Below are 15930 nucleotides of genomic sequence, written 5' to 3'. Positions count from 1 at the left end.
ATGCACCCAGGCCTATGTCAGCATTCAAAGTGGAGACCCAGTTTGCCTTATCAGCTGCAACGACTTTGGTCAGCTTCAGGGGCGAGACATCCTGTAGGAGTTCCCTCTTCACAAACCGCTTCAGTAGACTCTTAAATAAAAATTGCATGTAACAATTAAAGAAATATTCTGCTTGTATCATTAAAAAAACAGTAGTATATCCAAAATCTGTGAAGAGTTATGCAGTCATTCATTACGTATGCCAGTTATTGAGAGTTGATTTTAAGTTGTTGACCAGTGATCTAATTTGTGCATGTACGACATCACTGTTACAAAACGTAATTGAAATCAACTCTCAATGACCGTGACACTAAAAGAATGTCTGCAAAACAGTTTACACTATTTGGATATACTACTGATTTTGTAATGAAAATTGGCAGAGTTTTCCTTTTAATATAGATTAATCCAATTCAGTTAAATTACTGTATTAGTACCTTCAACAGCTCAGCCAAGTATTTGGCCAAGAAGGGCAGCACTGGCTCATCGGTTTGGTACTTTGTCAGGAAGGGGTCGAAGGTCCTGGAAATCGCCAGGAAGAAATGCAGCTTGGGAATGATGAATGGATCCCCTTGTGCTGCCTCAATGGTGTCATACGAGGCAGTGGCAGGGTTTGGGACCTTCTTCTTCTTGACAGCATCCACATACATCTGTAGCATTGGCCAAACCTCAACTGCTCTCTCTGCCATAGGGACATTTTCAACCCATCTGTGGCCACAGAATGGTAGTGGGAAGCTGGATGACCGAGTCAGGCTAGTGAAGTCCTCTCTCCTTGCAGGTACATTGTGGAAGAGGAAGTGCATTGCTCTCAGGAGCTTTTGCAGATGCCACATGGTGAAGCCTGCCTTTACTGCGTTGTGGAGGGTGTGAAGACCACAGCTTCCAGCCAGGACCAGCTGAGCACCTACATAGAGCTCTGCATGTTCTTTCTGGAGAAGTTCCACAAACTTAAAGTTGACATTGGGGCCATCCATGCTGATGGACATAAGGTGCCTCATATTCAGTTTTGCAACACATTCCTGTGGATTGACAAGGCAGTAAGTTTATTAATGACAATAATCCTTGAATGTTTATTCTTGAAATACACTGGCTTTCAGACAGTAAGGTACAACTATTGCCCAAATTTGTGCAATTATCTTGTTTGTTTGTACACTAGACCTAACTGTGTGAATATTTTACATCCAGGTCATGTTACTCTGGCTACTTCCAAGCCATTCAAGTCAATGTTAATTGCATAATTAGACAAGTGCACTCCCAAAGAGTGGAAACATTTGCTGACATGCTAAATTTTAACTTAAAAGCAATTCTAAATCGAAGAAAATTGGTCAAACCTGTACCCCAGCAACCAACCACACCCACACAACATTTAATTATCAATACAAAAAATGCTCGGAGATATACTTACTTTATTGTGATGCAACAAGTCATGGGCTCTGCCATGTCCCAAGAATTGAGATCCAAGGTACCTGGATTGGACTCCGTCATCCTCCCAGTATCGAACGTGGACATCGAGCTGTTTATTCTTTGTGGACTGATTGAGGCTCTCATCAAACATCAGCACAAACTTCCCAGCTTTGTTGACACCATCAACAAGCTGTTGCTTGACGTATGGTGCTAGTCCGAATTTAATTATGTACCCGGTTTGGTCCTTGCCGCAGGTGAACATCTTGGCGATGTCCGAATCGGGAAACATTTCTTTGAAAATTTCTGAAATGCCTTCATTGGACGTGAGAGAGTGGTGTTTTACTGTGGTGTCGAGACACCAAAATACTTCTGCGTGCAGCGCTGGAGTGGCTCCCAGCAGCACTCTGAGGTCTGTACAACTTGAAGAGGCGGCAACTGAGTGAATGTTAGCAACGCTAGCAGTAACGTTACTAGCTTCAGCTGTCGTACTCGTTGTTGGTGGTATAACAACATTAACAGAGGAAGGTGTTGCCCAATGCTCGATGGACACCTGTTGTCTGCGTGCCGCAGCGGATTTGTGGCTTGCTCCTAGCATGTGCGACCAGAGCGCATTAATCCCCATTGAAGTTACGCTCATCTTCTTCTTACAGAACGAACAGTACGCCTCCCGGTCATTCCCAGCGAACTGCTCGACTTCCAGCCACGACCCCCGCACTGTTCGCAGCTAGCCGTCCTCTACATGGAAGATTCAACGACTCGCGCAATTCACGCTGCGATCTTGCACTCTGAGCCCGCTCGAGCCCCGTCCCCGCTTGAACGCCAGGTACTTTTTTGTTGCGTTGTTGTGAGGGTTAGAATAAGTGAATTCACATCAACTTTGAACAACTTTTGACAAATATGCTATTCACATCGAGAAAACAAAACATCTGTAAGCTATTTTATTTAGTGGCTTTATTGTGGAAGGTTGTGTAGTTCCTGTTATAAGCAAGGTGTTGGTTGGGACTCTTGTTTTGAAGGGGGGTTCTAACGGAAGGGGGTGTTGTCGAGAGAGAAGTGCAAAGGAAAATAAACGAGTGCGATCTCCCGATTCAATAACCATCTCTCGTGTCTAACAGTATAAGAGGAAAAAACCATCGGCTACACAGAGTCTTGAATTCGAAAAAGATTCAAGACTTTGGAGCCTTAATGAATATGTGATTTGCTCCATTTGGTAGATGTCCCATACTTTTTGGGTCCATATATTATATGTGGGTGGATCTGGTTTTAACCATTTGATGGTTATACATTTCAATACTGCTGTGAGTAGTATGTTTAGCAGGTATTCTTTGGCCCTCCCATTCAGGCCTTCAGGCATTGCTCCCAGTAGTGCTATATTGGGGTCTTGTGGGATGTCCTGTTGGAATATCTCTTTGAGGGCATCAAAGATTTCTCTCCAATATGTGTTTAACTTAGGGCAGAGCCAGAATATGTGTGTGTGATTGGCAGAACGTGTTCCACATTTCCGCCAGCACAAGTTGGAATTTGTCGGGCCCATCTTAGCTAATATTTCTGGTGTTCTGAAGAATCTGGTAATTATTTTCCATTTAAATTCCTTCCAGGTGTTTGAATTTGTAGCTAGGTGTGCCTCTGTGCACATCCCCTCCCAGGTATTCTGTGGTATGACCATGTTCATTTCCGCCTCCTATTTCTGCTTTATCTGCAGGGAATTATGTAGATCCATAGATAGAAATATGATATAGAGTTTACTTATTGTTTTCTTATCTTCGCTCCCCATCTGTATTTCTATTAAGAACTCCTCTAGAGGGGTACGTTTTAAAAGCTTTCCCCACTCTTTGTGTGATGTTAGAAAAGTTCTCAATTGCAGATATCTGAAGAAATCTGTTTTGGGGAGATCAAAATCCCTTTTCAGCTGCTCAAATGTTTTGAGGTTGTCCTCATTAAATAGTTGATGCAGGTAGACCAATCCCGTATCTGACCACTTTCTAAAGCCTGTGTCTAGATTGTTAGGTGTGAAGGTCTTCATAGATCCAATACTTGTTAATGATGAAATTAACTTTGCTCTAATTATTAACTCTAATTAGTCAAGGGAAAAAGGTCGTTAACGAATATTTTTCGTCATAGTTTTCCTCAACGAAATTAACACTTGGTGTGAAGCCGCATGCAGTTCTTCAACCCCTCTACAGTGGCGGACGTTAATTAGTCAAATCAGCATTGTATCAGGCAAGCATGAAAAAAACAGGAGCAGGCGTGTGTGTGCAAGAACGTAGCCCAGTTCATTGTCAGAATTAAACTCTAGAAAGAAAACGCTATACATGCAAAATAACCTACAATTTCACTTATGTGGGACTATATGATCATGAGATCTGAATGCACTCAAAAGTGCACCAATTAAAACACACTTGATGCAATAGGCTACATGCTGGGGGAGCCTGGGGGTGGATCTGAGCTAATCGTTTTTATTTTTAGTTAAGGAAAAATTATTATTCCATGAATTAAGATAAAATATGAATGTGAGAATATCAAACTCTATATGCAAGTAAATTAAGAATTGTTTATCCCACAGACAGTCAAACAGAGGCCAGCAGAGTCAGCAGCAACACAGAGACAGAGTTCCCTTCCAGCCTAGTTTGAAAGCCAGCGGAAATATGAGAGAGGCTCAAAAGATGCGAAGAAGTTAAACAGAGCAGTTGCTGAGTCTGTAATGATCAGGTGCCAATATATACAGTCGAAAAAACTGGATTTAGAAATCTTGTGCATGTGTTGGACAGGAAGTACGATATGCCAGGGAGAAATTATTTCATGAACACTGAAATTCCACAGATGTACAATGAGACCAATCAGGTTATTAAGGCTCAACTTCAATTTCAGCCTTGTTTTGCTCTCACCACTGACCTCTGGACAAGCAGGGCAGTTGATGCATACATGGCACTCACAATCCAGAAATGCAGTCATGGTGTTTAGGATGTACTCCTTTGTATTCAGACCATACTGCAGATTCTATCCTTGAAGCGCTGGAGGAGATGGTATGTGAGAAATGGGGATTGAACATGTCAAATATGGCTGGTTTAACTACTGACAATAGCTCCATCAACAAAAAGGCATTTGAAAATTTCACTTGGATACCCTGTTTTGGACACAATCTACATTTGGCAGTGGGCAAAGCTTTAGGCCTGGACAACATTAAAACAAGCTTGTCCAGGCTTTGGACAACCTTGTCCTCATTTCTCAGGTCTAATAAGATGCAAGGGAGCCTGAAAGACGAACAGACGCTCTTAAATGTTCCTGTGCAAAAGCTCATTCATGATGAGCCTACCCGGTGGAATTCCATCTTTGAGATGGTGGACCAATTCTGTCAACAGCAACAAGCTGTCTGTGCTGTTTTGGCAGAAAACAGAAAGAAGTGGCATCTGATGCCAAAAGATTCGGATGTGGCAAATTTAAAGACTGTTTGAGAGATACTTGACCTGATAAGTGACCTAACGGATGCACTAAGTGGAGAAAACATTGTCCTTAATACAGCAACATATCTGGCTCCTAGGATCAAAGACACTTTTGTTGCAATGGAGAAAGAAGTGAAGGAAAGTCTTTTGCAAAAACGTCATGAAGCATCAGTACAGCCAGTGGAGCAGGTCCGAACAGAAGAGCAGCATCAGCAGCAAGAAGAAGGTCAAGGAGGGGGAAAAAAAGGAAAACTGATCTAAAATTTGAAAAGAAGGGGTCAGAAGAGGCTAGTGACTGTGACCCCTTGCAACCAGCTGACCAAATAAAAAATGAATTCTTGCAGTACAAACACATAAGGAAATAAGTGCCACTGAAGATCCTTTGACCTGGTTGAAGATCCACTCAGCCACTCTGCCAAATCTTGCTTGTTTTGCCAGACAGTACTTGTCCATTCCTGCCACAAGCTGTGCATCAGAAAGAGGGTTTAGCACATCAGGCATTATCTGCAGTCCTAGGCATTCCAGGCTGAGTGAAGAGCACTGGACTATCGTAATTCATTATTATCAGGCTCCAGCAGTAAGTCGTTAAAGACTCTGCCGCTTGTTCAAAATGCTGCAGCAGGTGTCCTGACGAGAACCAAGAAAAGAGAGCACATTTCTCCAGTATTAGCATCGCTACACTGGCTTCCGGTTAAATCTAGAATAGAATTTTAAATTCTCCTCACCTTCAAGGCCCTTAATAATATGGCGCCTTTTTACCTTAAAGAGCTGTTAGTACCCTATCAACCCACTAGAGCCCTCCGCTCCCAGAATTCAGGCTTACTTGTCATCCCTAAAGTCTCTAAAAGTAGAGTAGGAGCCAGAGCTTTGAGCCATCAAGCCCCACTGCTGTAAAATAATCTCTCACTTTCAGTTCGGGAAGCAGACACCATCTGTTCATTTAAGAGTAGGCTTAAAACCTTCCTTTTTGATAAAGCTTATAGTTAGAGCTAATTAATGCGGCAGAACATTACTTGTCCTATGTTCTAAAATAGGAAGCGTTTAGTTTAAAAAGGCATAGAGATATTGATAGCTGATCTACTGAGTGGGCCACATGGTTTTCATCTTACTACCATACAAACCAGTCAGAATTACCTTGAGCCTCACTGTACCCTCAAGTTCGACCTGTATCATTGTATCATTGATTACAAGGCAAAAAAACCTGATGACGCTAAGACGCAAAGGGAATGTATGACACATGAGACACGGAGCTTCTCTTTCCGGCTTCTCCTTTCTCTTCTCCATCCCTATCACATCGAAGTAAGTCATATCTCATTAGTACATGTTACTGACTTGAGCCCTTCCCCGAGTCCCTTTGCTTTATCGCCCGCAGATCCGGGCCCGCTGTGGCCGCACCATGGATACGATTTGTGGATCGCGCATCAGAGGTCGCAATGGTGGATCCAGTATGGTGGATTCTATATTGTGCGGGCTGATCGTAGTGGTAATGGCGGATCCTGTGTCGCGTTGGCATCAGATAATGGTGGTGGACCACGACCGAGGCGGGGGCTGATGATGGATCCTAATAAGCGGCAGTGGACAATGACTGTGGACTATAGTGGATCCGATCTAGATGGCGGATCATGTCTTGCTGGCTGCTGACCATAGAGTATGATTGCAGCAGGACTGCTTGACATATCATATTGAAGTTATCCTTCAAAATGTTGACCCTCATCAATGCTGCTAAAAACTTTAATCTTGATGATGTTTTCCTATACTTGACATCTATTGCACTTCTGTCCGTCCTGGGAGAGGGATCCCTCACATGTGGCTCTCTCTGAGATTTCTATGTATTTTTATCCTGTTAAAAGGGTTTTTAGTAGCAGGGTTCGTACGGTCATGGAAAACCTGGAAAAGTCATGGAATTTTAAAATGTTATAAATTTGTTATATTCATATTTTCATGTCATTCCTTTTTAGGGATGGGCCTAATTCCTAATTGATCATTAAGAATTTCTTTGATGACATAATTTTTTCATCGATGAAATCTATTGCATGTTCGCTATGTGGCAGGAGTTCGGAATATCCGAGTTGCCCTGAACGCAGCACAGCGGGGATGTTAGCAGCTCAGCCTCATGTCCGCACACGGACCCTCAGTCCGAGCGGAGGGGAACCCGGACAGACCCGGGTCTGGGTGAGGGGTTCCGGGAGTGAGGGCGTGACAACAACCGGACTGAGTGGTCGAGTACCGTCAAATCGAGTTGGCTCTCAGCGGCTAGCTGGTCTCTCATCGGGGCTTAAGAGTACAGCTGCGCATATTTTCAAGTGTAGCCAGTCAACGGATCCTGTTTAACTGCCACAAGAGTTTTTCATCTTTTAATAAAGACCTCAGGAAACACGCTGTGTTTTTTCTATTTTTACTGTATTTTAATATAGCCTATAAATAGTGAATTTTAATATAACAATATGAATGATTAATTGAAAGTCGATCGTTAATTCTCCCGACGATCGATTAAGATAATTTAATCGAAGGCCCATCCCTAGTTCATTTACACTGAGTTTTAAATAATTCATAAGCTTTTAAAGAAATACGCTAAAAATATAAGTAGGCATACTTGGGTTTGTGTCATTTAAGGTATACTGTATCCCTTGGAATTCTCATTGTTAGTTTGAACACTACATTTAGTCACTTTTTCGCGTATACCCCGAGATTTCACAAAGTGTTCGGTCATGGAAATTTGGTTCAAAGTTATTGAAAAGTCATGGAAAAGTCATGGAAATCAATTAGTAAAAATGTGTATGAACCCTGTAGTAGTTTTTCCTTACTCTTGCTGAGGGTTAAGGACAGAGGATGTCACACCAATGTTAAAGCCCTATGAGACGAATTGTGATTAGTGAATATGGGCTATACAAATAAAATTTGAGTGATTGATTGATGTTGACATGCTTGTTTTTTTGGCAAAGAACCTTCAACTGGCGAAAGAACTGTCCAGAAAATGAGACAATGCACATTGTCGTGATGACTATTATACTTTTTTTGTTACAACATGTTCAGTAGCTAACTAGACCATCGCAAAATACATTTCAGTTAATTTTTTTACTTTTTTACTGTTAGTGTATAAATAGTTTGAAAAGTCTGTAAATAGATCAGTTGTATTCAGTTGTAATACGTACATAAACAAGTGCAATAGTTGCAAGTTACAACAAGTGTGAATAAATACATTTCAGTTAATTTATTGAGTTAGTGTGACTGTTAGTGTGTAAATAGTTCAGTTGTTATCCAGTTGTAATAAGTGCATAAACAAATGCAATAGCTGTAAGTTGCAACAAGTGTGAATATTCACAATTCAAAATTCTGCCAGACAGACTGGCATGGCATGTGTGTATTGGTTCAAAGGTATGTGGTGGCATGTTTTTCGTTGTTTTTCAATAAAGGAGAGAAATTGCCCTTTAATTATGTGTCCATCTTTAATGTACCCAACCCAAATAGCTTTAGGTTTTTTTCACCTCAAACACACATCTGTAAAATGATGTAACTCATACTTATGGATATAACTATATAGTCATATAGTCAGAAACGGACAATAGGCCTACATAGCTGTGTATAATCAATGCTATGACGTCACCATGTAGTTTTCATTAATATTTTGCTGTAGGCTAATACTAATATGAATGCGATTTGTTAAGTGTTCAAAAAGCTGGGCAGGAACAAGGTGGTAAAAAAGGAAAGCTTACAGATGTTTTATTTATTACTAGAGATGAGCCGGATACTCGGCTGAAACGAGTATCCGGTACGGATAAAGCACTTTTGCCGAGCACGAGTATTATACGAGTAATACGAGTCAATATCTGTGCTCGGACTGAATGAAAATCCTCACACAGCGTCACAGCGCTCTGCTCACTCACTCACAGAACAGCTCTCTGTCTCTCAGTCACTCAGGTTCGCGGGTCTTTTCCGTTAACGTTTAGGGTTTCTTCAGCTTGAAGTTTGTTTTTATTTCAGTTTGTACTTACTTATTAACCAGTAGAGTTCTGTTAAACGTGGGTTCGTTCAGACGTGGTGCTGGTAGAAAGCGACTCGCGTTGCGTCTCTGCCTGTCGGAGATTTTTTTTTTTTTACTTCACGCATTGAGTGTCTGACTACTCTCTAGCGTCTGGCTACTCTCTCTCTCTCTCCCTCTCTCTGCCGGTCCAACCGTCAGTTTGCTAGTAAACCGTCAGTTTGTTGGACCGGCAGATTAAACCGTCAGTTGGCTCTAACCAGTTTTATTTTACTTCACGCACTGAGTGTCTGACACTTTCTAGGTAGTAGTTGTATAAAAAATATTACAAATTAAGCTACACACACACACACACACACTCCCACTCTCTCTCTCTGTCTCTCTCTTACTCACTCATACACACACTCACACACATACCCACACACACCTGGTGTGGAAATAAATTAAAAAATAATTAAAATAAAAAAATCATAAAAAAATTTCAAAGTTAAAAAAGAAAGTTATATTGAGTATGAAAACACTTGTTATTACATTTCACTTCATAATTGCAACAGCATGTGTTGTATTCATTGTTGCAAAACTTGTTCTGTAAATAGTTCGTTTGCTATTGTGATCAAAATCATTGATCTGAAGCTCAATGCTGATGCTGTCCTGTAATAGTTTTCTAATCAGCAATAAATATAACAATTTCTGATCAACCCATATCAATTGCATGCTTAAAATAACATACTGGTTAAAGCCCCGCCCATTTCAAGACAACCCGGCCTACTTCCGGGTGAAATCCAGCCCACTTCCGGGTTAAATCACACCCACTTTCGGGTTAGGCCCCGCCCACTCCGAGTACGGATACGGATACAGATAATTCATATGGTTAACAGATACAGATACAGATACAGATAATGCTGTACTCGCTCATCCCTATTTATTACTATCATAGATAAATATACCAGTATCGTATCGTATTTGTGGTATTGTATCGTATTTGTGGTATCGTAAGTATCGGGTCTCGTGATATTTTGTCAGGTATAGTATCTAAGTCATTATTTTGGTATCGTGACAACCCTAGTATATGGCGACCGTAACGTTTTAGAACCCAAGGACCCATTTTGTACGTTTTGTTGCAGTGTTTAATGTTTTGTTAATTGCTCAAACAGCGGCCCCTATGTACCAGGTTTTGTTTGACTTAGGGCCAGTGATGCCGGTAACGCGCTACTTAGTAACGCGTTACTCTAATCTGACCACTTTTTTCAGTAACGAGTAATCTAACGCGTTACTATTTCCAAACCAGTAATCAGATTAAAATTACTTGTCCAAGTCACCTTGCGTTACTATTTCGGTATTTGTGGTTAACCCGCTGGGCACGTCCTGCGGCTGGGGGAGCAGTCGGCCCGTCACCCTCCTCACCACGCCGCCGGAGGCTTGGTGTGCGGCACCCCTCGACGTTTTTTTAGGGGGGGAGGTGCTCATCCGCGGTGCGGGGGCTTTCCTTCTAGTATGCCGCGGGGTGGTGTCCGTCGGCGCTGCGGAAGGCGGGGACCGGTTGGAGGGGACCGGGTACGGCGGTCGGCGGCAGCGACTCTGGACGCGTGTCGGTCCCGTCAGATCACCTCAGCTACAGCGCCCGTTGGGGGAACCCTCCGTTCGCGCAGGGGGGGGGGGGGGGACCTCCGGCGGTGTCTAATAAAGTTAGTGTTGGCAAAACCGGTTGTCATTTTTATGTTGAGGCGGCGGGGGTGTTGTCGGCAGCTGCTGAATGTAACTAATAAAGTAACTTGTAATCTAACTTAGTTACTTTTAAAATCAAGTAACTTGTAATCTAACTTAGTTACTTTTAAAATCAAGTAACTTGTAAAGTAACTAAGTTACTTTTTCAAAGTAACTATGGCAACACTGCTTAGGGCGAACTTAACACAAAGTATACAGACATAATTTAATGTGACAGTATTGTCTTTCTAATTATCTCTCTCCCCTGTAGATCTCTCAGCTGTGGCAGCTGGAGAATGAGGTGGGGACAGTGGGACTGGAGAGCCTCTCCCTCACTCAGCAAGCCCTCGATGAGGAGAAAGCAAAGTACATCAAGTTTCTTACATCCAACCATGACAAGATATGTTCCTTCCATACACTGATCGAACAGAAGGAGACCACCATTGCCGCTCTGGATAAAATGTCAGACGACTCTAGTAGGACTGACACAGGAGATAGCTACGCGATATCCCAAGGCAGTCACGCTGCGCACCATCTCTGCAAAGAGTATTGGGCGGGCAATGTTTCAGGTCATCTCCAAAGGTGGGATCCCGAAAGAGATACTGACTGACTGTAATGACCGCACCAGCAACCACACACTGAAACCCAGTGACATGTTCCTGGGGTTTGCTGCTGGAATCGTCTTGTAAGCCATCCAAAGGAGGCACAGCTTCAGCCTACAACCTTAAGCGCTAATTGGACTGCACCATGTCTCTCGAATCATGGGGAGTGACATTGTTTCCTTATTTAGATTTTTAGTTTGTAATCTTTGACTACTGTTTGATATTTATGTTTAATTATTTTTCCTTCGTTAATAATATGTGTCCTTATTCTGGTGTGCTATGTTGTTGCCGTAGTTTTTATTCAATGTTAGTATGTTTAAGTCTATCTCCCTTCTGTGTTTGAGTGGCTTGATCAGCCACTATGTATGTTTCCTTCAGTCAGTTGAGGGCAGTTTCTTGGTGCTGTTAACTTGTCTTCACTCGTTATTGGGGGCAAGATGGTTAGTAAGCCTTTTCATTTTTAAATTTTTCATGTCACAAACACTGAGGGAACTGTAAGGATTATTGGGCATTAAATCTATTCGGACCAGCATATATCAACCAAAAACTGATGGTCTTGTCAGGCGGCTAAATAAGACGTTAAAATCCATGATCCGTAAGTTCATTCACATAAACGAACGCAACTGGGCTAAATGGCTTGCTCCTCTATTTTTTGCAGTACGAGAGGTGCCCCGGACCTCCACGGGATTTTCTTCCTTTCTACCTACTTAGGGAAAACAGGGAAAGCCCCAGTAAGAATGAAATTCAATACGTCCTGGACCTGTGAGCAAACTTCCACACTAGTGATGGGAAGTTCGCATAATTTTACCGACTCGGTTCTTTGAATCTCGCAAAATGAACAAATCTCTTTCGAGTCATTCGTCCATTTCAACGGGGGGAGGGGTGCAAAGGATCCAAAGACTCATATCCGGCAGATGAACGACGTTTATTCTGCCAACAGTCTTAGGATCATGATTCGTTCATCTGCCGGATACGAGTCTTTGGATCCTTTTTCACGTGATCTGCATTAGAGGAAACAGTTACCTTATTCCCTTTCGCGTGACTGTGTTTTTAGTATAGAAAGACGTGATTATATTCGTTCACTTAAACTTACAGTTTAGTGCAGTGTAATTGTTTCCCGTGATAATTAAATGCCAGTGTGATAATAAATGACTATTTAAAACCATACAAACTGTCATGTTTTACTGTATTTAATAGAGGTTTTCTTCAAAAAATATGATCTGCCTGCCACACAAATGTGCGTAAAATGGTATTATATTATATGGAAAATTCTGTGTAAGACACACTTGATTTAAGTCTGTGAACTTTGAGTGACAATGTCCATAGGAAGGGGACATGCAGTAAGTTACCAGTTCACACTAATTGAAAAAGATCAGGTTACACATAAGGGTGGAGCCAGTGTTGAAGTAGAGCTGTCAGTCATGGCCCTTCCCCACCCTCCGCCACAGCTTTGCATTAAGTGACTTGCAGGCAGGAGAGACACCAGACAAATTGGAGTAGGTCAAGAGAATGAGCAATAGATAAAGGAGTGATGTTTGGTCTCATTTAGAAAATGTTTCTTCTACAAAAGCGAAATGCCAAATTTGCAAAAAGCTTTTATCAATTCAAGGAGGAAGCACCTCATATTTGAGAAGGCACCTTAAATGTGCACATCCAACTGTGCTCTTAGCACAAGTTAGAGGAGACAGTGATGATGGTACTGTGGCAGCAGGAGCTGTTTCCACCAGCAGCACCTCTTCAACTGGGCCTGCAACTGCTACGTTGACCATGTCCACAGCGTCCACCTTTCCAGCAGCACTTACCACCACCCAAGCAGCAGTTAGGCCACGGAGGCCACAACAACAAACCTCAATGGGTAGTTTTGTTACAAGGCCAATTGATCTGTTAAGACAGAGTAAACTGGATGAGGCTCTGGTCAATACAGTCTACCAGGTAGAAAAACAATTTCAACAAAAGTTCTACCGATGATGTATACGAAACTAAGAACTGAGGTCATGGACAAAATCAAGTCTGCCACGGCTGTATGTCTCACAACAGACTGCTGGACCTCAGTAACGACCACAAGTTACATGTCTGACTTGTCATTTCATGGAGGATTTTCAAATAACCTCAAATCTCCTGGACTGTTTTGTCATGACAGAAAGACACACTGCTGACAATCTTGCAAGGAAGCTGACCAGGATTAGTTAAGAATGGGGTTTAAAGGACAAAATTGTAGCCTGTGTCACAGACAATGCTGCCAACACTGTCAGCTGTGAGAGACCTTCACTGGGACCACATACCCTGTTTTGCCCATGTTCTGAACCTTATTGTCAGAGCTGCCCTGAAGATGGTCGGAAGCATAGTGCAAAAGGTCAAAGCCATTGTTGAGTTCTTTCAGAGAAGCTCAAGGCCACACAGCAACAGGTGGGACAGGAGCAATTATGCCTAAAGCAGGATGTGGCCACAAGGTGGAATTCAACATTCTACATGTTGAAAATAATTTTAGAGGTCAAAGATCCTTTCATCTCCACCCTGGCACTTGTGAATGCGTCTCTGCCAACCTTGTCCCTAGAAGAATGGGAAATTGTTAAAGAAACAGTGGATGTTGTCAAGCCCTTTGAGGAGGTCACAACTGAAGTGAGCGCTGAGAGGTATGTCACACCAGAGACAATAAGACACTGGACCTCTTATATGCCAACACCAAGGAGGCATACTCTTCATCACCTCTTCCTCCCCTGGGAAGATCTGACCACAACCTGGTGCACCTCCTGCCTGTGTACAAACCTCTTGTGCAAAGGCAGCCAGTTGTGACTCGCACAGTAAAAAGATGGTCCGAGGAAGCCGAGGAGGCTCTGAAGGACTGCTTTGACTCTACTGTGTGGGAAGTATTCAGTGATGACCATGGGGAGGACATCGACAGTCTCACTACCTGCATAACGGACTATATAAACGTCTGTACGGAAAACACCGTCCCCACCAGGACTGTACGGTGTTTCTCCAACAGCAAACCATGGATCACCCCTGAAATAAAGGCCCTCCTCAAGGAAAAGAAGAGGGTCTTTAGATCAGGTAACAGGGACGAGCTAAAGACTGTGCAGAGGGAGCTGAGGAGGAAGATAAGGGACGAGAAGAAAGTCTACAGGACGAAGATGGAGGACCAGCTGCAGCAGAACAACATCAGCAGGGTCTGGTAGGGCCTGAAGACCATGTCTGGTTTCAAGGGGCCCAACCAACAGCCTACGGGGGACCAGAAGTGGGTGAATGACCTGAACTTGTTCTTCAACAGATTCGATCAGCCACTACTCTGCAATCGTCGGCCTCATTTCCGCCGGTGATGACAGGGAGTACAGAGAACTGAACCTGGACTTCATAACATGGTGCCAGCGGAACTGCCTCCAGATCAACTCTGGAAAAACCAAGGAGCTGGCGGTGGACTTCCGCCTGAGTAAACACTCTCCTCCGACACCAGTGAACATCCAGGGAACGGACATTGACAACGTGAGATCTTATACAGTGCCTTGCATAAGTATTCACCCCCCTTGGACTTTTTCCCATTATGTACTGTTACTAACTGGAATTCAAATAGACTTAAATAAACTTTTTCCCGTTTGATCAACAAAACATGCATAGTACTTTGGAGGTGCAAAATAAATTTTATTGTGACACAAACAATAATGAGAACAAAAAAGTTGACATCTGTTGGGTGCATAAGTATTCACCCCCCTGTGTCAATACTTGGTAGAACCCCCTTTCGCTGCAATTACAGCTGCAAGTCTTTTGGGGTATGTCTCTACCAGCTTTGCACATCTAGAGATGGAAAGGTTTGTCCATTCTTCTTGGCAAAAAAGATGAAGCCCAGTCAGATTGGATGGAGACCGTCTGTGAACCGCAATCTTCAAGTCTTGCCATAGATTCTCTATTGGATTGAGGTCTGGGCTTTGACTGGGCCATTTTAAGACATTAACATTCTTTAATCCAAACCATTCCTTTGTAGCTCTGGCTGTATGTTTAGGGTCATTGTCCTGCTGGAAGATGAACCTCCGCCCCAGTCTCAAGTCTTTTGCAGACTGCATCAGATTTTCTTCAAGGATTTCCCTGTATTTGGCTCCATCCATCTTTCCCTCTATTCTGACCAGTTTCCCTGTACCTGCTGAAGAGAAGCATCCCCACAGCATGATGCTACCACCACCATGTTTCACTGTTGGGATGGTGTGCTCAGGGTGATGGGCAGTGTTGGGTTTTCGCCACACATAGCGTTTTGCATTGAGGCCAAAAAGTTCAATTTTGGTCTCATCTGACCAGAGCACCTTCTTCCACATGTTTGCTGTGTCTCCCACATGGCTTCTGGCAAACTCCAAACGGGATTTTGTATGGATCCCTTTCAACAATGGCTTTCTTCTTGCCACTCTTCCATAAAGGCCAGATTTGTGGAGTAGACGACTAATAGTTGTCCTGTGGACAGATTCTCCCACCTCAGCTGTGGATCTCTGCAACTCCTCCAGAGTAACCATGGGCCTCCTGGTTGCTTCTCTGATTAATTTTCTCCTTGTCCGACTCTTCAGTTTGGGTGGACGGCCTCCTCTTGGTAGGTTTGCGGTTGTGCCATATTCTTTCCATTTTCTTATGATGGATTTTATGGTGCTCAGAGAGATGTTCAAAGCTCTGGATATTTTTTTATAACCTAACCCTGCTTCATATTTCTCCACAACTTTATCCCTGACCTGTTTGGTGAGCTCCTTGGTCTTCATGATGCTGTTTGTTCAGTAATAATCTCCAACAAACT

Source organism: Pleuronectes platessa, chromosome 3, assembly GCF_947347685.1.
Source record: "Pleuronectes platessa chromosome 3, fPlePla1.1, whole genome shotgun sequence".
Classification (NCBI taxonomy): Eukaryota; Metazoa; Chordata; class Actinopteri; order Pleuronectiformes; family Pleuronectidae; genus Pleuronectes; species Pleuronectes platessa.
This window is presented reverse-complemented; position numbering follows the sequence as displayed.